The sequence below is a fragment of the Hemiscyllium ocellatum genome, chromosome 5 (genome assembly GCF_020745735.1).
Source record: "Hemiscyllium ocellatum isolate sHemOce1 chromosome 5, sHemOce1.pat.X.cur, whole genome shotgun sequence".
NCBI lineage: Eukaryota > Metazoa > Chordata > Chondrichthyes > Orectolobiformes > Hemiscylliidae > Hemiscyllium > Hemiscyllium ocellatum.
The window spans coordinates 113470087-113491073 of NC_083405.1; the positions used below are offsets into that span (position 1 = coordinate 113470087).

At 40.0% G+C, this 20987-nt stretch overlaps 1 protein-coding gene and 1 long non-coding RNA gene across 5 annotated transcripts in view; one reads left to right on the plus strand and one right to left on the minus strand.

Annotated features, from left to right (window-relative positions):
- LOC132815828 (disco-interacting protein 2 homolog C) overlaps positions 1-20987 on the plus strand; it is a 608767-nt gene that overhangs the window by 323747 nt on the left and 264033 nt on the right. The gene's annotated exons all lie outside the window — the stretch shown is intronic.
- LOC132815829 (uncharacterized) overlaps positions 17045-20987 on the minus strand; it is a 35425-nt gene continuing 31482 nt past the window's right edge. The window contains exons 3-4 of the long non-coding RNA XR_009644712.1: positions 18017-18121; positions 17045-17515 (exon numbers count right to left, since the gene is read on the minus strand). This is a non-coding gene — a long non-coding RNA (uncharacterized LOC132815829). The remainder of the gene's footprint in view (positions 17516-18016; positions 18122-20987) is intronic.

Genomic DNA, 20987 nt, shown 5'->3' on the forward strand with positions numbered 1-20987 from the left:
TGGGTTACTTTTTATTGGGGAGGAGGATGGGGGTGTGATGTGGCGCAGTGATAGTTCAGATACAGGTGAGTGTCCAGCATGACTCATAGTGATCAATTAAAGGAGGACAACTGAGGTTTTCTGGTCAACCTCTGGGGCTGTGCTTGCATTGGGAATGATTTGGAATATATTTGTGTAGTTAAGCCTTGAAGTAACAAAGGCTTAGGTGAGTGTTTGAGCAGCAGATGAACTGAGGCACAATCAGATTTGGACAATGCTGCAAAAGTGGAAAGGGCAGCCTGAGGAATTAGCTCAGGTACATTGACAAAAGCTTATCTCAGGTCAAACTACAATTTCAGACTGTTGCCAGGAATGGAGCTGGAACAAAGAAGGCGCAATGCCTTCAATCTTAGCTGTATTTAGTCAGAAGTAATTAGTACTGATTCTAGTGTTGTGTTAAGTGAGCTAGACATGACTGACATGTACATATATGTGAACAACAGATAAATTCAGGTGGATCTTTTGGTTTTTCACTTGAAAATAAAATAATTTTAATTGATACAAATTTTATTCTGTAACTGGTAAAGTTGCTTTACAGATGTTTTTTGCACTACATTATAAAGCACAATGCACGTACCTGATTAGCCCAATTTGACAACTTGAATTTAGAATCAAAGGAATGTAATGAGGTGAAATGAAATGCTAATGCACTTTCATGAAAAACATTATCTAATTAATTAGGGAATCTCTGGCTGGAGTGCAAAGGCACAATAGCAGAAAGAGTCAGATTTCCTCAGCCCTTTCTTTCTCATTCAGACGTACATCGGTTTTCCATGATGATAATGGATCTCATCAAGGCTTGAATTTTAATAAGTTGAGAAGTGACAGCCCTGGTTTCCCATTGTTTTCAGGCACAGCTGAAGGAATCTAAAACACAGGAGTGACCAGGTGCCCCCACAACTGGTGGTAAACTGAGAATGAAGGAGACACGTATAGAATCTTTCTTCTATCTTTCCTCCTCTTCCATCTCCTTGAATGAGCTAATAGCACTAGTTACATTGACCAGTAATGCAGACCTGTTTATTCTTGCTGTGGAAGGGAGTTCAATGGAACACACCAGATGAATCCCTCGGACAGTATGGTTATTTTATGAGGAGGAATTGAAGAAACTGCGTCTGCATTCCCTAGAGTTTTGAAGAATGACAGGTGATCTTGTCTAAATCTACAAAATTCCTATTGGGCATGACAATGTGAACATAGAATCACCTGGCTAGTGACTCTAGACCCGTGGGACATAATCTCAGATGGGCTGGCCATTTAAGACTGAGATGAGTAGAGGACTGTGAAAGCTTAATCAAAAAGCCAGTTCAAGGTAGAAATTGAAAGAAATTCTGGAGACAATTGATACTAAGGATTATTGAGATAGTGAGGATTGTTGCTTTAGAACAAGCCTGATGGGCTGATCAGATGTTCTTCTTCTTGTGTTCTGATGTTAGCTTTCCCAAAGTACATGGTGCGATGGAGAAGTTGTGATTCTATTTTAGGAGAGGTGAAGCACGAATCATCATGTTTATTGTGTCTGTTAGAAACTATAGAGTAAACTTAGGATCAAATCAAAATCGTAAAGAAAAATGGAATAGATTCAATATTCAGCTTTACTGAGTGTTGTATAGCTAGTTAATTTAATTGACACACAACTTACACTGAGTGTGGAAAAAGTTTGTGCAATTGTGTTAAATACAGATTGCTGCATCTGAAGTTAATTTACTTCCACAATAAAATACAAGGGGGGCCAAATCTTATACAATGAATGAAATATTATTTGGAAATCAATTTTAATTATTTTTTGTGGGTTTATCCTTCAAATTGATCTCCACCTTATTAAAATCTGTACTAATTGGAAATGTGATATCAACAGAAAAATTGTTTCTTGCTTGCTCGGTTATTGAGCTTCAAAAGTTTTTGTTTTATTTCCTGTTCAAGATCCCCAAGATAGATTGTAAATGAGAGAGACGAAATTGGTTAAAAAGAGAATTACAAGCAGCCTTTCCTGTTTCAGAGTGTGGCAGTGCTGTGTTTTGACCAATTGATGTAGTATATTCTTGATGTGCGTTTGTTTTATTTAGACAAGAGTGGCAGGGAATGGGAACAGAGCAGTAGGTCAGCAAGTAAAATGGATTGAGGAGGAGTCCGGGATTAAGGCCAGTAAGGTTAAGAGAAAGAACAGACAGGGAGAGGTTACTGAACACTGTGAGACTGGCAATCTGAAATGTATTTGTTTCGATGTGAGGAGTACGATAGATAAGGCAGACAAACTTAGAGCTTGGATGAGTGCATAAAACTATGATGTTGGAGCTATTACAGAGACTTGGTTGTGAGATGGACAAGACTGGCAGCTTAATGTTCCAAGATTTAGATGTTTCAGGCAAGATAGAAGGGTGTAAAAGAGGTGGCGGAGTTGTGTTACTGAATAGGCTGAATGTCACAGCTGTACTGAGGGAAGACACCTTGGAGAGCTCATCCAGTGAGGCCATATGGGTACAGCTCAGAAATAGGTAAAGTGCAATCACTTTGAGGTTGTACTACAGGCCTCCCAACAGCCAGTGGGAGACAGAGGAATAGATATGTGGTCACACTTAGGAAAAATATGAAAATGGTGGGGTTTCAGTGGTGCTTGATTTTAACTTGCCTTTTGTTAACAGGGAATCCCTTAGCTCCAGGGATTTGGAAAGTGCTAGGTGTGTCCAGAAGGTAACATGTATGGTAAGGAGCCATGTTAGACCTGGTATTGTGGAATAAGCATGACCAGGTGATTGGCGTTTTAGTGGGGGAGTTTTTTGGGAACAGTGACCATCATTCTGTACGTTTTAACTTAATGTGCGTAAGGATATGAGTACTCCTCAGGTGAAAGAATTAAATTGCAGGAAGGCTAACGACCACAATATCAGGAATCAGACAATGCCAGGTTATTGTCCAAAAGGTTCACTTGAAATCAGAAGCTGTAGGAGCATTGCCCTCTCATGTGTTCCTTAATAAAAACTTTGCATTGATATTCACAAAGGAGAAGGGCATGGTGGATGGTGAGCCTAAATAAAGGTATATTGATTTTGAGGTGATGTTGATATAAAAAAAAGTATTGGGTGTTTTGAAAACATTAAGGTAGATAAATCTCCAGGACTTGATGGGGTCTATCCCAGAATACTGAGGGAGATGAGGGAGTAAATTGCTGGAGCTCTATACAAAATCTTTGTATCCACTTTAGTCACAGGTGAGCTCCCAGAGGACTGAAGAATAACCATTGTTGCTCCTTTGGAAGGGCACTAGGAAATTACAAGCTGTTGAGCCTTATGTCAGGGTAGGGTATTTATTGGAGAAGATTCTTAGGGACAAGATTTACTCAGTTGGAAGTGAATGGACTTATTAGAGACAGCAGAGCCTGGCTTTGTGCAGGAGCAGTCGTGTCTCACAAACTTGATTGAACTTCTTAAAGAAGTGACAAAGGCAATTGATGAGGGCAGAGCAGTGGATGTTGTTCATGTGGACTTTAGCAAAGCCGTTGACAAGGTCTCTCATGGCAAGCTGATACAGAAGGTGCTTTCACTTGGGGTCTGTGCTGAGTTGATTAGATGGATACATAACTAGCTTCATTGCAGAAGATAGGAGTGGAAGGTTGTTTTTCAGACTGAAGATCTGTGACCAGTGGTATTCTGTAGGGATCAGTGAGGGGACTGCTGTTGTTTGAATATATATAAATGATTTGGAGGAGAATGCAGATGTCCTGATTAGTATGTTTGAAGATGATACTAAGATTGGGAAGCTGCAGATAGTGAGGATTGCCAGAGAATACACTTGGATATAAATACGCTGAAGACTTGGGTGGAGAAATAGCAGATGTAATTTAATTCAGACAAATGCGAGATGATGCATTTTGTAAGATCTTATGCAGGAGGGAATTGTCTGGTAAACGGCAGAACCCTTAGATCAGTCTGGATGTTAATGCTTCTATGTGTAGAACTCCAAAGTTCCCTGAAAGTGGTAACGTAAGTGAATAAGGTGGTCAAGAAGGCGTATAGCATGCTTGCCTTCATCAATTGGGGCATAGAGTATAAAAATTGATGAAGGCACGTTGTCGCTGTGCAGAACTTTATTTCGGCTACGTTTGCAAAACTGCGTATAGTTCCGGTGGCCATACTACCAGAAGAATGTGGAGGCTTTGGAGCGGATACAGAAAAGGTTTGCAAGGATGTTGCCTTGTTTACAGTATATTAGCTGTGAGGAGATATTGGATACCTTGGTTTGTTTTCACTTGAACATCAGACGCTGAGGGGACACCTGATAAAAGTTTACACGTTCATGAGAAGCATGGATAATCAGAGCCATTTTGCCAAGATAGAAATGTCAATTATTAGGTGACATAAGTTTAAGATAAAAGGGGGTAAGTTTAAAGGAGATGTGAGAGTCAGTGTTTTTACACAGAGGAAATGCAATGCCAGAGGAGGTGGTGGAAGCAGATACAACAGCAATATTTAAGAAGCATCTTGACAGATACATGAATAAACAGGGAATAGAGAGATATGGACTGCTTAGAAGCAAAAAGTTCTTAATTTAGAAAGGAATCATGTGTCAGCACAACTTTGGTGGACCGAAGAGCCTTTTCCTGTGCTGTACTGTTCTCTTTATCCTGTGAAACTACCCTGCACAAATGGTAGAGGTGAATATTGCAGGTCTGTGTCTGCTATATTGTATCCAGCTTAAAAGTTCTGTACAATACTGTATCACATGTATTGCTAATCAAAATTCACAACGTTAATACAAACCTCCAAATGTTTGTGTATAATTTACATTGCACCTGTATTTTACACCCATGTCACATTGACCTGAATAAGACAGTGTGGTGCTGTGATAGTCTGGAAAAAGTGTAAACTGTGACTGTTGATTAAAGCAATTATTCAAATTATTGTTGTATTATTGCTTTCAATCTTGTAGTTGAGCTATAGGTAGTATTAACTACTTTGTGTGTTTATTTAACGTGTTTTATTTACTTCATTGTGCGTTTGCTTAACTCGTCATGGGAATTTTAAACTGGTAAATGCAATTTCTAAACCTATTACTTTACTGAATGGTGGTTGACTGACTCCTCCATGAAGATAACTGTTATACAGTAGGTTTAAGAGATTTCACTTCCAAATCTAAGACGTGTTTTTTGGATTTTCACAAGAATAGGGCATGATCATGGTGATATTGTGCAATGGAAATATTTACCGGGTCCTGAGGAAATCACATAGGGTCAACCAACTTGGACTGTGTTTTTAAAATTAATTTAAGCATCACTGGCAAAGCCTGTGAATTCGTTGGCTTTCAGAGGGCGTTAAACCACACCATGTGGGTCTGGAGTCACATGTAGACCAGACGAGTTAAGAATGGCAGATTTCCTTCCATTACTGGACCAGATGAATTTTTACAATGAATCAACAATGGTTACCATTTTATCATTCCAGATTTTATTGTATTTGGATTTCACATTCTGCCATGGTGAGTTTTCAACTCATGTCCCAGCCACTTAACTTAGCTCTCTGGATTACTTGTCCAATGATATTTCCACTACACCACCATTCTCTGAACCATTATAAATATGCATTTGTAACTAAATAGTCTTGGTCCACTTTAGAAGTTATATACCACTTCTGAAATGACATTTCAATAGTTGCAGAATTTACTGCATGTTTGATTGCAGGTAGAGTTGAAGGAGGGCGTTGATTGATTTGTTGTCAACTATTCCTAAAGAGAAGTGCTTTCCTCCAGCTGGATGATTTCTGAATTATTTATCATCATGTATAGCATTAGCTGAATTGCTCAAACAAGGCAAAGTAATGTCAAGTTTTATATTCAGATAGCCTCCTGACTTCTAACTCACATTGACCAAATTTTATTCTATCACAGTCAACTGTAGATTGCAGTACTTTAAGGAATGGAGTGCCAAGTTAGTGGATAATGTTTGATGCTTGAGATGTGATGATACTATGGCTTTCAGAGGTATATTTTGTCTTTTTTTGAATGAAAAAAGGTTGAAGTTGACTAGTCTGCTCCAAAGCTGATAAAATAAACAGCTTGTGAGACCTGGAACAATAGAAGCAGCCTGAATGGATAGGGTCAAGCTACCACAGAACCAGGATTCTTTCTCAATTTAGCCTTGAGTTGCAGTTGCTGGGGCCTTGAAGCTAGATTGGAAGCTTTTATTCCTCTCTGTGTTATGGCTAAAAGCTGGGGTTCTCTTCCTGCTGTTCGAATTACGTGTGTGACAATCTATTTTACTGAATTTGCCTTTGTCAAGGGTGTACTTGTGGGGTGTTATTATATCGGAACAGTTAATTAGTAGTAGTTAATATGTCTCTTACTTTGTTAAGCATTTTGATAGAGTTACAATTAAGCCAATTTTCTTGTTTTAGTTTGTCTGTACTTTGATTATAGTGTATGAATACAGTGTGTTTGTTTCAAACCTGATAGTTTGTCGAATTGAATTGCATCTGTAACACAACACCTTACCTTTACCTTTAAAATAAGAAAAAGTTACGGTTGAGACTATTTTCTGAATATATTTTGAGGGGATTTGGTTTGGTCCCTAACCGAGGGTAGTGTAAACCATACCTGTGTGTCAAACTACCTTATATGTAGAAGGTGGTGATGAGGGATCAGTCAACTTGGTTTGATCGAGGTGCATGCTATGAAAGCCAACAAGGTGCAAGCAGGCAAAAAACTATGTAAATTTCAAAGTGACATATTTAAGGTAGGGAATAAGGAATTATCTGAATTGTATGTTTTTCTGTATTTTGAGCTAATACTGTTCACCTTAGGTTTACCCAGTTCAAACATTTTGGTAGACAATTGATTTATGTCTAGGTTTGTTTGAGGTAATTACTGTTTTAAGTGTTTACTGCTTTATTATTGATTCATTTCAGTTTATCTTTTGCTTTTAGTCTGACATGGTGTATTTGGAAAGTTTGTTTTGTGTATGTACATAAGAGAGGAGAAAGAAGGCTTAAATTTTCATTCAGAGAAAATGAGAACTGCAACTGCTGGAGATCAGAATCGTGAGTGTGGTGCTGGAAAAGTAAAGCAAGTCAGGCAACAGCTGAGGAGCAGGAAAATCTAATACTGTCAGGTTGTTGATGAACATAGAATAATCATAGACTATTTTAAAGAACAACAGAGCATTTCTCCCCAGTATCCTGTCTAATATTTATCACCCAACTAAGAAAAGATCATTCAGTTGTGAGTAGGCTGCTGGAATTCCATCCCTAGTGCACTCTGCCTCTCTATTTCGCTTTCTCCTTTTGCAGACTGTTAAAATCTCAGCCAGATGACATCACTGCAGGAGTTTTATTTACTGCTTCATGAATGAGGTCTCATCCCTGATGAAGGGTTTATGCCCGAAACGTCGATTCTTTTTCTTGGATGCTGCCTGACCTGTTGAGCTTTTCCGACACCCCACTCGACTTAAATTTCTATTACGCAGAGCATGATTTCAAGACAGCCAAAGGCATTCAAAGTGTAGTCACCAACATAATGTTGGAGATGTGGCAGCAGAGCCTCAAAGCAAGTCCAGCAAATACCAATAGATACAATTTACCTTTATATAGTGTAGTTAACATGTGAAATGTCCTAAGGTGTCTCTCAGGAGCATTATGAAACAAGAGATCGTACTGAGTCCAGCTGATGCAATGCCAGAAGACCAAAACCTTAGTTGAAGTGGTAAGTACCGTGATTTATTCATGAGATTTGATAACACATGCCAAGATTCTTTCTTGTTGGCTTGTGCAAATATTCCTTGCACTCATCAATCAAAACCTGGATATTGTCTAAGTCTTGCTGTATATAGACACATGCTTTGATATCTGTGGAGTTGCAAAAAGTACTGAAAATAATGCAGTCATCAGCAAACTTTCTCATTTCTGACCTGATGATAGGGGAATCATCATTCATGAAGTAGTAAACAAAACTCCTGCAGTGATGTCATCTGGCTGAGATTTTAAGAGTCTGCAAAAGGAGAAAGCGAAATAGAGAGGCAGAGAGCACTAGGGATGGAATTCCAGCAGCCTACTTATTAATTGGGTGAAAAATATTAGACAGGAAACTGGGGAGAAATGCTCTATTGTTCTTTAAAATAGTCTATGATTATACTGTTTATCGACAGCCTGACAGTATTAGACCACGCACATTTTCCAACCAGTTTGATGTTCCATTTGAGTGAAATACACCTGATTATCTTCATTCAATGGAATTTTAATTAATCGATTTGTGATTTGGCTTATTTACCCACCAAGTGGTCTATTTTTCCTCTGTATTTACTGCAGTTAATTTTGAAACATTCTGCATCATTTATTGTAAGTCATTAGCAGTGCTTTGGGGATGTTGAAACCTTGTGGTCCAGATTAAATGGCTGCTTTTATTCTCTCTTAGCTTTTCTTACTTTTCAGGATTTTTTAAATTCCCCTTTCTCCATGCTTCACTTTGCCTCAGTTGTTTTGGAACAGAGGCAAATTCCTTGAGCTCGAATTATAAAGTCCATTCTACTGTTGTGAACTTAAGTCTTGCAGCAGTAGTGGTCTGAAAACTTATCGAAGGTTATTCCTAATACTAGGTGGTGCTTAATAGAGACTTAGCATGATGATATTGATGTTTGTATAGCACCTAAAATTTAGCATTAAGTTTAGCATTCTGTTATAATCTGTACCTGTTGTGAGGTATTAGAGTATCTATTAGTTATAATAACTGGATAAAAGACTATTTGGCTTTCGCAGGCAATATTATGCAGGCTAGACTGATAACGGTAGGTCTTGGATTAGTAAAATTTTTGGATGCAAACTTTTTGTCGTACGTCATTCTGTTCTATACTGCTATGTATTGTTCTGTTCTGTTCTGAATTTTCTAATTTAGGAGACTGTCATTTCAATTTAATTTCACATTTTTCTTTGCCAGCTGGCTTATACCAGGTTCCTAGGCTGTTGTCTGTATTCCTTTTGAGCTTGTTATTCCTAAGCACATAAGATCAGTCTAATGTGATTTGCCCTCCAGTTTCTTTCAATGTAGATGTGTCTATATCCTTCTTGACATCTCCTGCTGTTATCCCCAGTGATATCAAGAAAGAGCCGTGGTTAATAATGCTGCATCATTGCTTTGATCTCCTTTCAGTTTCTTTTTCATTCCCTCTGTACTCTTGCAGTTAATTTCTCTGCGCATGCTGGACCTTCTTTCTTAATTTCTTCAGACTTCATTTCATTCACTGTTTCATAGTTCTAAATAGAAGCGTTCTGTTTTTTTCATAAAACTTTGCTCTGTATCAAAGTTTACAGTTCTTGTTTCCAAATGTTACGAACAGGAGAACTGTTTCCAAATGGAGATCAGTTTGCCCTCAGATATTTTTCCTGACTGGAGAGAGGCTCGGTTCATGAAATGGAGTCTCAACTTTTGTACTTGTGTATTGCCTTTAACATAATGTAGGCCTTTAGGTATTGCCTAAGGTGATAAAGATCTTGGTTCTTTTAGAAGTACTGCCATTTAACATTGCTGGAAGGGAATGTTACACTGGAACTTTAAGGAATGGTAATTGAGAAATAGGTTGATTGGAAGCATTTAGAGAAGGTTTCTTAAAAGGATAGTGGCAGAGAAGCTGAGGGAGGAACTAAAAATTGTTCAAAGCTCTGTCATCAAAGTAAGTGGCGCTTCATGCTCAAGGCAGGGAAGTAAGGTTTTTCACTGAATCCATACCGTGTGGGAGCAGACCATTTAACCCATCGAGTCTGCACTGATCCTCTGAAGAGCATTCAACCCAGATCCACCCCCTACCATGAAACCCTACATTTCCCTGTGACTAATCCATCTTGCTAGCGTATTCTTGGACACTATGGGCAATTTAGCATGGCCCACCCCACACAGACAGTTGCCCGAAGGTTGAATTGAACCTGGGTCCCAGATGCTGTGAGGTAGCAATGCTAGCTACTGAGCCACTGTGCTGCTGAGTCACAGAGAAGATCCATGGACGGAGGAGGATAGGCTGATGAAAAGTTGTGGAAACATCAAAAGGTTGAGAAATGGAATTTTTATTTTGTGTGTTGGTTGATGAGTAAGACATGCCTTTGATTCATTATCATTTCAAGAGTTGATTTCAAGAGTGACTTCATCTTGGGTTCCCTTATCCTGAATGACTTATGAAGTGTGAGCAAGGATACAGCACAGAGGTGAGTGAGCCCAGCATGGAGGCAAGCAAGCCCAGAGAGGAGAAGAGCGAGCCCAGCAGGGAGGAGAGTGAGCCCAGCGTGGAGGAAAGCGAGCCCAGGGCGGAGGAGGCGAGCGAGCCCAGGGCGGAGGAGGCGAGCGAGCCCAGGGCGGAGGAGGAGAGCGAGCCCAGGGCGGAGGCGGAAAGCGAGCCCAGGGCAGAAGCGAACGAACCCAGGGCGGAGGCGAGCGAGCCCAGGGCGGAGGCGGAAAGCGAGCCCAGGGCGGAGGAGGCGAGGGAGCCCAGGGCGGAGGAGGCGAGCGAGCCCAGGGCGGAGGAGGAAAGCGAGCCCAGGGCAGAAGCGAGCGAGCCAAGGGCAGAAGTGAGCGAGCCCAGGGTGGAGGAGGAGAGCGAGCCCAGGGTGGAGGAAACCGAGCCCACGGCAGAGGCGGAAAGCGAGCCCAGGGCGGAGGAGGCGAGGGAGCCCAGGGCGGAGGAGGCGAGCGAGCCCAGGGCGGAGGAGGAAAGCGAGCCCAGGGCAGAAGCGAACGAACCCAGGGCGGAGGCGAGCGAGCCAAGGGCAGAAGTGAGCGAGCCCAGGGCGGAGAAGGAGAGCGAGCCCAGGGTGGAGGAAACCGAGCCCAGGGCAGAGGCGAGCGAGCCCAGTGTGGAGACGAGTGAGGCCAGTTCCGGGGAGATTGAGCCCAGCACAGCGGAGATGGAATCCTTGTGAGGGGTGTGGACCCATCATGGCTAAATACTTAAGAAGGACTGTCATATTGAACTTCTAACTTTATACTTTTATTTTTCTACTTTATTCGCAACAGGACTTTATAATTGAGCTATAAACCATACTTCTTTATTTTTCTAATTTGTAGCTAAGATTTTGTACCCAGGTACCTTCATAGCTAAGACAGTAATGGGAGTGACGACATTATTCATTTTTTACTGTATTCCTGTACTTGTGTACACATGGCAATAAAATCTAATTTCTCTGAATAAATGTACTGTTATAATGAATACAGTGCGTTCAAAATGCACAAAGCAGCTATTATCAATATACTTGCCTTGATGGAAGCTGAGAGTAATGGCCAGAAGGAGAACCTCAGGTGTGCAATGAACTGACAGTGTTTCACCGGCAAAGGGTGCCAGTGGCTGGAGACCTTTCGTCGGTCAAAAGATTCGCAGCAGCAATTAGTTTGGACAGAAATAGTGTGCAAGGGTATGGGCGAGAAGGTGGGAGATTGGCATGAGCTAGTCATGCTCGTTTGAAGAGATGGTGCAGGGCCGAATGGCTTCCTTCCACACTCTAACAATTCTGTGAAATCATTCGAACGTCCTGAGAAAGTTTACGTTGAAGACCTACCTGCTCCAGAGGTGTGTCTTAACACATCGGAACAGGTTGAATAAAAGTATCCCTTGCAAGAAATTTTGCGCGGTGGAAGGTTAGAAGGTCAGCAAGCAGACGACAATTGTAAAAGGTGTACTGTGCACCATGATTTATTCACGGTGGAAAACGGCATTAAGCAAGCACTCTCAGTTGTGATATTTATTGTCACAAGTTTCAAGACCTGAAGGTCAGTTTGGTGCATTCAGTCTGGTTCTGATTCAGGTAGGATCAATGATAAGCAAATGGATTTTCTGTTGGAAACGAAAGACCACTTTTACAATATTGAAGTCCAGGACTCTGATCTCAGGACAGATCTTAACCACAAACTTTCTTAACTCCCAAACTCTGAGAGAGAAATCCACTTTAGGCAAAGCCCTTTCGAATGATATGGTGATTAATCTGAGACTGGGTTTTGAAAAGTATTTGGAAAACACTGGAGTATTTTTTATATTTTCTCAATTTTTAAATTCACTTTATGTGATGTGAGAATTGCTGGTTGGGCCAGCACTTATTGTTCATCCCTTGTCCTTGAGAAGGTGGTGGTGAGCTGTTCTCTTGAGCTGCTGGAGAGGTGATGGCCTAGTGGTATTATCACCAACTGTTAATGCAGACACCCCATAATGTTCTAGTCCCACCATCGCAACTGGTAAAATTTGAATTCACTAAATATCTGGAATTAAGAATTTAATGATGACCATAAATCCATTGTTGATTGTCAGCAAAATGTCCTTCAGGGGTGGAAATTGCCATCCTTACTTGGTCTGGCCTACATGTGACTCCAGAACCACAGCAATGTGTTTGACTCTTAACTGCTCACTGGGCAATTAGGGATGGGCAATAAATGCTGGTGAATAAAAAAAAATGCTGAATGAGAGAGCTGGAAGCCAGATCGAGCTAGGAGTGTTTGGGAACTTAGAGAAGCTGACTCTGCAGATGATATCACCGAGAAAGATAGAACCTTGGTGAATGCAGCAGTGCCGTGCCAGGAAGGAAAATAAGCTGTTGTTGATAATATGTTGCTAAGAAATACAAGTATTTATGGCTGGAAAAGGGAGGAGCGATATGGCATGTAATAAAAAGAGTTCTGAGGAGTGTTGAATGCATGAATGTCCAAATATCTAATGGTATCAATGATTTATGATATTTTATGAAATTATTTCAGCAAATGAATGGAGTTGTGTTGGAGGTATTCAAATGAGGTGTTTTGAGGAAGGAGCACAGAACTAAGAGATGACAAGTCCTTTGAGGATTTGAGAGGAATGTGAAGCTAAAAACTGGCCATAGCAAAAGAATTCCTTCATTTGTAATTTTTTGATTACAATTGCTTTGCAATCAAACAACCTCTTCAATGATGTGAACTTACAGTTGATTGTTTCACTGATGAATTGTGAATGTTGATTATAGCTGCAAGCAGATGTAAAATATTTTATGTTATGCAATGATACATACAGAGTAGATGACAAGAAACTCTTCCCTTTGACGGAGGGATCAGTGACCAGGGGGCACAGATTCATGGGAAGGAGCAAGAGGTTTAGAGGGAGTGAAAGGAAAATGTTTTTCACTTGAAGGATGAGGGAAGTTGGAACTCACTGCCTGGAAGGGTGGTAGAGGCAGAAACCCTCTTAACATTTAAGAAATATTTAGATATACACTAGCAATACCAAGGCATACCAGGCTTTGGGCCAAATGCTGGAAAATGGGATTAAAATAGGCGATTGTTTTTGGTGCATGGACACAGTGGGCCATAGGGCTTTATTCAGTGCCGTAGACCTCTATGACCCTGATCTCTTTTGAAGCACCATATTCTCCAGGTCCCTTGATTTAATATTCTTGACCAGAATAGCTAAACTTAAACAAGTTATCCAGTTGTTGATTTAATTCTTATATTATGAAACCTTGCTACATGCAGATTGATTGGTCCCACTTCCTACTTTTCAAAAGGCCATTCATTGTGAAGTGCTTTTGGTTGAACTGCGGTTGAGAAAAGCATCATATGGATGTAAATTATTGCTTTCTTCCTTGCAAGCTTGTTTCTGAATGCCAAGTAGTTTTCTATTCATGTCTACCTTGATAAATTTACATCTTTAGGTACAGTAGTGTTTTAACATGGGTAACAATTAAGATATATGTTTTATTTTTGATAGCCATCCATCACAGCCAGTGCTACGAGCTAGTGAGGGCAAGGACAGATTGCACCTAAATTGGAAGGGGACTAATATACTGGCAGGGAAATTTGCTAGAACTGCTTGGGAGGATTTAAACTAGGAAGGTCGGGGGGGGGGGCGGTGGGAAGCCAGGGAGATAGTGAGGAAAGAGATCGATCTGAGACAGGTACAGCTGAGAACAGAAGTGAGTTAAACAGTCAGGGCAGGCAGGGACAAGGTAGGACTAATAAATTAAACTGCATTTATTTCAATGCAAGGGGCCTAACAGGGAAGGCAGATGAACTCAGGGCATGGTTAGGAACATGGGACTGGGATATCATAGCAATTACAGAAACATGGCTCAAGGATGGGCAGGACTGGCAGTTTAATGTTCCAGGTAACAAATGCTACAGGAATGAGAGAAAGGGAGGCAAGAGAGGAGGGGGAGAGGCATTTTTGATAAGGGATAGCATTACAGCTGTGCTGAGGGAGGATATTCCCGGAAATACATCCAGGGAAGTTAGTTGGGTGGAACTGAGAAATAAGAAAGGGATGATCACCTTATTGGGATTGTATTATAGATCTCCAAATAGTCAGAGGGAAATTGAGAAACAATTGGGCATGGATAGGATAAATAGACAAAGTCTTTTCCCTGGGGTTGGGGAGTCCAGAACTAGAGGGCATAGGTTTAGGGTGAGAGGGGAAAGATATAAAAGAGACCTCAGGGGCAACTTTTTCACACAGAGGGTGGTATGTGTATGGAATGAGCTGCTAGAGGATGTGGTGGAGGCTGATACAGTTGCAACATTTAAGAGGCATTTGGATGGATATATGAATAGGAAGGGTTTGGAGGGATATGGGCCGGGTGCTGGCAGGTGGGACTAGAGTGGGTTGGGATATCTGGTCGGAATGAGCAAGTTGGACCGAAGGTTCTGTTTCCACACTGTACATCTCTATGACTCTATCTCAAAAGACAATGTTTGATCCGCAAGATTATTCAATTCCTTTGCCAGGCTGCATTTTTGTGAGTGGCTGAGGAATCTAAGAACTTTTATGGAGCAGGAGGCTGTGCAATCACTGTGTATGCACTGGTTTTCTGAACATTTTAACTTAGTGACAATCTCCTGCCTTTCTCCATCATCATGAATATTGTTTCTATTTAAATAATCATCTGATAGCCATTTGATTACCTGGATTGAACCTACCTCCACCACACTCGGAGGCAGTGCATTCCACATTCTATGTACTTATTGAGAAAGAGAAACTTCCTCTTACCTCACATTTGCTTGTTGTGCAAAACATTTTTAAACTGTGCCCTCTCTCCCATTCTTGACTCATAAATGGTTGGCACTGTTGTAAGTCACAGGATCAGATGATGAAAGCTGGAAACCTTTCAATATATCCTTTGTGAATTCTTTCTGTGGAATGACACATCTTCATCTTATCTTTATGTCGTGACTACCCTAATCCTGCTTGTTTCTGCTTGGGTATCATGCATTTAGCATTTCTATACATGGTAGTGATTGACATATTTGTAAAATTCCTCAGTTTTCGTATGCAAGTTTCATGGTGCAATCCTTTTGCTGGCCACTTTGGTGTTGAACATAAATCTTAGTTGTTGTCATTTATCATTGAAAAAAAATTGCTCCTGCAGCATGTCTTTTTTTGCTGCAAACTTGATGTTTTGTATTTTTCAACAAAACGGCATTTTGCAAAGATCCTTCACCTTTGGCTTAATTTTTAAAATTGTTCGTATGTGAGACATTTTGCAATGGGTAATTAGTCTGTTAGATTTTCTTTCCGGGCTAACCTTATGACGGTATTGACTGAGTTATATGAAATCTCGTGATAAAATCGTTGACCAGCGCTGGTCATTGTGCTGTACCCATTGCCAGAACAAGTTTGCTATCTAATCTGGGATTTAAATTGCTTTATGTCTCTGTATTACTGCACAGTCAACCAGAGAAGTAACTTGTCTCTCCCCTTTATCCACCAATTACACTCCAAGGTGACATTTATATACCCTAACAACAATTCCAAATATTATTTGACATATCAGTTATGTTGACATGGCAATCTAGAATGTAAGAACTTGGAGCAGGAGAATCCCATTTTGCCTCAACTCTGCATTCTTGCCTATCCTGGCTAGCCTTGGATGCTATTGTTAAACAAGAATCCATCTATCTCTGCCTTGAAAATATTCAATTATTCTGCTTCCACCACTCTCTAGGATAAGAGTTACAACTTCTCATGACCACTAAAAGAAAAATAAATATCCTAATTTCATACTTCAATGGGAGATCCCTTATTTTTGAACAGTGTTACCTCTCTCAAGGAGAACCATCGTTTCAATGTCTACCTTGTTAAGTTCTTTCAGAATTATGCATGTTGAAAGTATGTATGCTATGACGTGTCTCACCTTCATATAGAATCATAGAATTCCTATAGTGTAGAGGCAGGCAATTTGGTCCATCAAGTCCACATCAACCCTCCGAGGAGCATCCCACTCCTACCACCCCATTCCTGTAAAGCTGCACCTCCCATGGCTAACCCACTTAGCCTGCACAACCCTGGACACAAGGGCAATTTGGCATAGCTGATCCACCTAACCTGCATATTTGGGATTGTGGGAGGAAACCAGACCATCCAGAGGAAACCTACGTATACTCTGAGAGAATGTGCAAACTCCACACAGGTGTCTGAGGGTGGAATCAAGCCTGCGTCCCCAGCACTGTGGTGCTAACCACTGAGCCACTACGCCGCCTGTGAAGTGTGAACTATTGGAGTTAAAGAATTGACTTTTCAAGGAGAGGTTCATTAAAGAGACTAGATGATTTATTTATTCACCCTCTGGTTCCCTTTCAGAATGCAAGAAGGTTATTTTGTAAATTTGTGTGCTTGAACTCAAACTTATCAACTTCATGTGAGTTTTTAAAAAAAATACATTTAAGTAAATATTTTAATTACATTTCACTATACTTTGAGGTTCTTGTTTTCCACCTGCAAATAATTTTTAATTATCTTAATTGAACTGGAAACTGTTTCTTCAGTTCAAGGAATTAGAAGTAATACAAGCAGTTAGAACAATTAATTTGTGACCTATGTTAAGTTTTTAAGATTTTAATTGTAAGACCTAAGTCATTTCCAATTATAGTCTTGAGTTTGAGAGCATCAATCTGAATGTTTAGGTAGTCCTGATTTGTTGCAATATCCATTTCACTTACAAATAAATTTTCACAAGTTTTAAAGAATTTATTTCATTTGTTACAACAATTGTAGAAGAAACAATTTTTAGTAAAAGCAATAGTTTGTCAGTGTATCTACTTCAAGATGCCAGTTTGTGACACTGGTTAAGTGGGCATTGGTCTCTTGTTCTGTTCTGTTGATTGAAGTTTCTCATTTGTCTTTGGTCTACCTTCTTGAGTCCAACCCCTCAAGCTCAGTAATCTTTGCTGACCAAATCTTTTGTGTCACATGATCAAAGGCATCTGGAATTCCAATTGGCGGCTTAAGTATATGAACAGATTGGACCTTTAATGCCTTTATGGTTCGGTGAGTAGAGCATCACACTTTTAATCGAAATAGGGCCCTATTGTGTTGCAGAGATAGTGTCCTTGCCCTAGACCAGAGAGACCTTGGTTCAATTCCCAGTTGCTCCAGAAGTGTGTAATAACATTCCTAAGCAGGTTGATTAGGAAAAATAGGTGAGCAGTTCATTGTCAATTTCAAAATTAGCTAGGCACTGTTCTGTCCAATTCCTCATCTGGTTTCTTCAAAAGTAATGGTCATCTTAAATGTGAAGTATACAGACATGAATTACAAGTTTAAACCAATAAAAAACATAGCTTTCTATCTCAAAAAATTTCATGGTTTTTAAATTTAACTTTTCTTTAGCTTGCGCCATAAATCAGCAATAAAAACAGAAAACAATGACTTATTTTTTTCCCCTAAGCTTTATGGCTTTCTTCTTACAGAAAGTGTTCTACAACTAACCACAATTAAACACAATATAATTTAATTCCTCACTTGCTTAGTAAAGTCAAAATTATTGATTATTGAATAGTACCTCAATCCTACAGCATGAGCATTTTTAATGAGTAATGGGAAGATAGGAGTAGAGTGATAATGTTATTTGAATAATAGGTTTGAATTGCACCGTTGCAGATGGTGGACTTCGAATTCAACTAAGAAAATTTGGTCTTAAAAGTTAATCCATAACCACCTTCGATTGTTGTAAAGACCTATCTGGTTCAGTAATGACCTTGAGGGAAGCAAATCCACTGGTTTTACCTGGGTGAATTTAAGTGTGACTCCAGTCTTTTATCAGTGTTGTTGACTTTGAGCAGTGACCTTCAGCTGTTGCTTGATTTTACTTTTAACAAGATGATTTCAAGCCTAGTTTCACAGACAGAAAGAATAAGCATTTTTAAGTTTTGTGAAAGTGAGACAAAACACTTGAATCAACTGCAATTAGGTTCTTCTAGTGGTGAAGGCTTATATGTGTTGTGATTTCTATGTTTAACAAGTTGCACTTAAGTTTATAAGCAGTTAGAGGCAGCTTAAAGCAGTGGAACAAGAAAATTGTTTTGTTTATTTTCTTCATTCTTTCACGGGGTGTGGGTTTTGCTCAGTGGTCCTGAATTTGAGCTCTTGAACTGAATGGCTTGTTAGGCCATTTCAAAGGGCAAATAAGAATCAACCTCAAGGCACGGAGTTAGATTCACAGCAAGCCAGGACAGATAAGGATGGCAGATTTCCTTCCCTAAAGGGCCTTAGTGAAAATGGTTGTCTTTTCACAACAATTGCTAATAGTTTTGTGGTCACCTTTTCTGATTCTAGCTTTCAGTTTCAGATTTATACACTAGCTTCAATTGTAGGGTTTGAACCCATGACCCCAGGCCATTAGCCTGGGTCTCTACTAGTCCATTGACAATAGCAGCTGCAAATGTGTTGCTGGTCAAAGCACAGCAGGCCAGGCAGCATCTCAGGAATAGAGAATTCGACGTTTCGAGCGTAAGCCCTTCATCAGGAATCTCATTGACAATAGCACTACACCACTGTTTGATAAAACTCCAAGCTTATGACAGCTTGAGTCCTGGTCAGCACAAACACAGTACGCCTTAGGGCATGTATACATCGTTTTCTTGAAAGTTTCAAAATAACTTCCTCAAGCGCTGGGTTGACTTTTTTGCTGTGATCTGTTTGAAATCTTAAACACTTTAAATGTGATTGAAAATAAAATAATGCATTGGTTATAATTGGTTTCAATGTATATCTTAATTCTTTAGTGGGATAAAGGCTGAAATGAACTGCAGTTTATAATTGTTCTACAGTCTGACTCTCAGACTATTTAAACTATATACAAAATTAATGGTTTCCAGCAAAGACTGACTTCATGCTGAATGAATATAGAACTGCTAAAATGGGTATAGTTTCATGGAATTGTTTACATGTGTAGCATTACAGCATTACAGGGAATTCTCAGCAACATTTACATTTAGATGAAACATTTCAGGTTTTTATTTAGGTGCAACTAGATAGATTTCATGGTGCATAGTGCAGTTTTGTTCTCAAAACATCTAGGTGGGTAAAAGCCCCAAAGGGAAAGATTATTAACCTGAACATAGAAATGTCTTTTAGTGGTGTTTCCACGTGAGAGTTTTAGTTGCTCTGATTTTGAAATTGGTGTGACATAAAAATGTCTTACTTATTAAATGAAGACCATTCAGGTTTAATAAAACATAAAGCAGTACAGCAGGTGTAAATAATTTATAGCTATAAACTTGTGCCAGAATATTTTGCTGAGAATCAGTTAGAGCACGTGGAGCACATATTTTATTTGCTGAGCATCAAAATGGATCACTTGCATGTTCATACACACTGTAACAATCCTATTAGTTGTATCAGAACTAGATGGAACTGTCGATATGAAAGCCCGACTAGAACAAGGGCAGCACTGTGGCTCCGTGGTTAGCACTGCTGCCTCTCAGTCGCCAGGGACCTGGATTTGATTTCATTCTCGGGTGACTGCATGGAGTTTGCACGTTTTCCCTGTGACTACATGAGTTTCCTTCAGGTGTTCTGGTTTCTTCCCACAGTCTAAAGATGTGCAGGTTAGGTGGATTGGCTATGCTCTGTAGTGGCCAGGGATTTGTACACAAGGTGAATTAACCTGGGTAAAATAGGGGGTTATGGGGATAGGGTTGTGGGCTGGGTCTAGATGGGATACTCATCAGAGGGTCGGTGTGGACCTGATGGGTCGAATGGCCTCTCTCCACACTGTAGGGATTCTATGAAGTAGGAGAAACAATTTAAAATAAGTGGTCTTTCATTTAAAATGTAGATGAGGATATTTTTCCTTTTAAGTTCAGGGTCTGGAGCACGCTTCCCACAGAATGGTGGAGGCAGAGACTTGGTGAAGGCAGATGGATTCTTGACCAGCAAGGTTCTCGGAGGCTTTCAAGGATGAGCAAAGCTGTGGAGTTGAGGCCACAATCAGATTAGCAGTTATTTTCTAGAATAACAGCAGTTAATTTGCATGTTCATAAGAAACCAAGAGGGATCTCTGGTGGTGGTGGTGGTTTGTTTTATTTTGTGACGTTTACACTGTTCTGATACAGGCAGTATTTATTGCCCCTGATAAAGCGCTGGTGACTCGCCTTCTTGAATACAGCCAAGCAGCTTGCTAGAGGGTGAATAAGAATCTACCACATTGCTGTGAGCTCAGAATGATGTGGGTCTGATTTGGTAAGGACTGCAGATATTTTTCTGTAAAGGACATTAATGAGCCAGGTGGATTTATAATGTAATCTGGCACTATGATAGTTGCCATTACTGACCTTTGATTTTTAACTGCAGAATTTATTTATTGTATATGAATTATTCACCTGTCATGTAGGAATTTAAACTCCTGTCTCTAGATCATTAGTCCAGGACAATGGATTACTAGAACACAGCCATTACATCATCATATCTTTCCCTCCCACCACAGTATATAGTGTACACAGATTAGGAGCAGGAGGACTCAGTGTTTGAAGCCTGCTCTGCCATTCAACTAAGTTATTATTGATCAGATTACTTTCCGTTCCAGTGTACCTTTAATAGCCGTTTACCCACTTGGTCATGAAGAATCTATCCATCTTTGACTTCAAAATGTTCAAAGACTCTGTTTACATTGCCCTTTGAGATAGAGAGTTGCAAAGATTCACGACTCACCATGAGGAAGAAATTTTTCCTCTGCTCTTTCTTAAATGAGTGACAC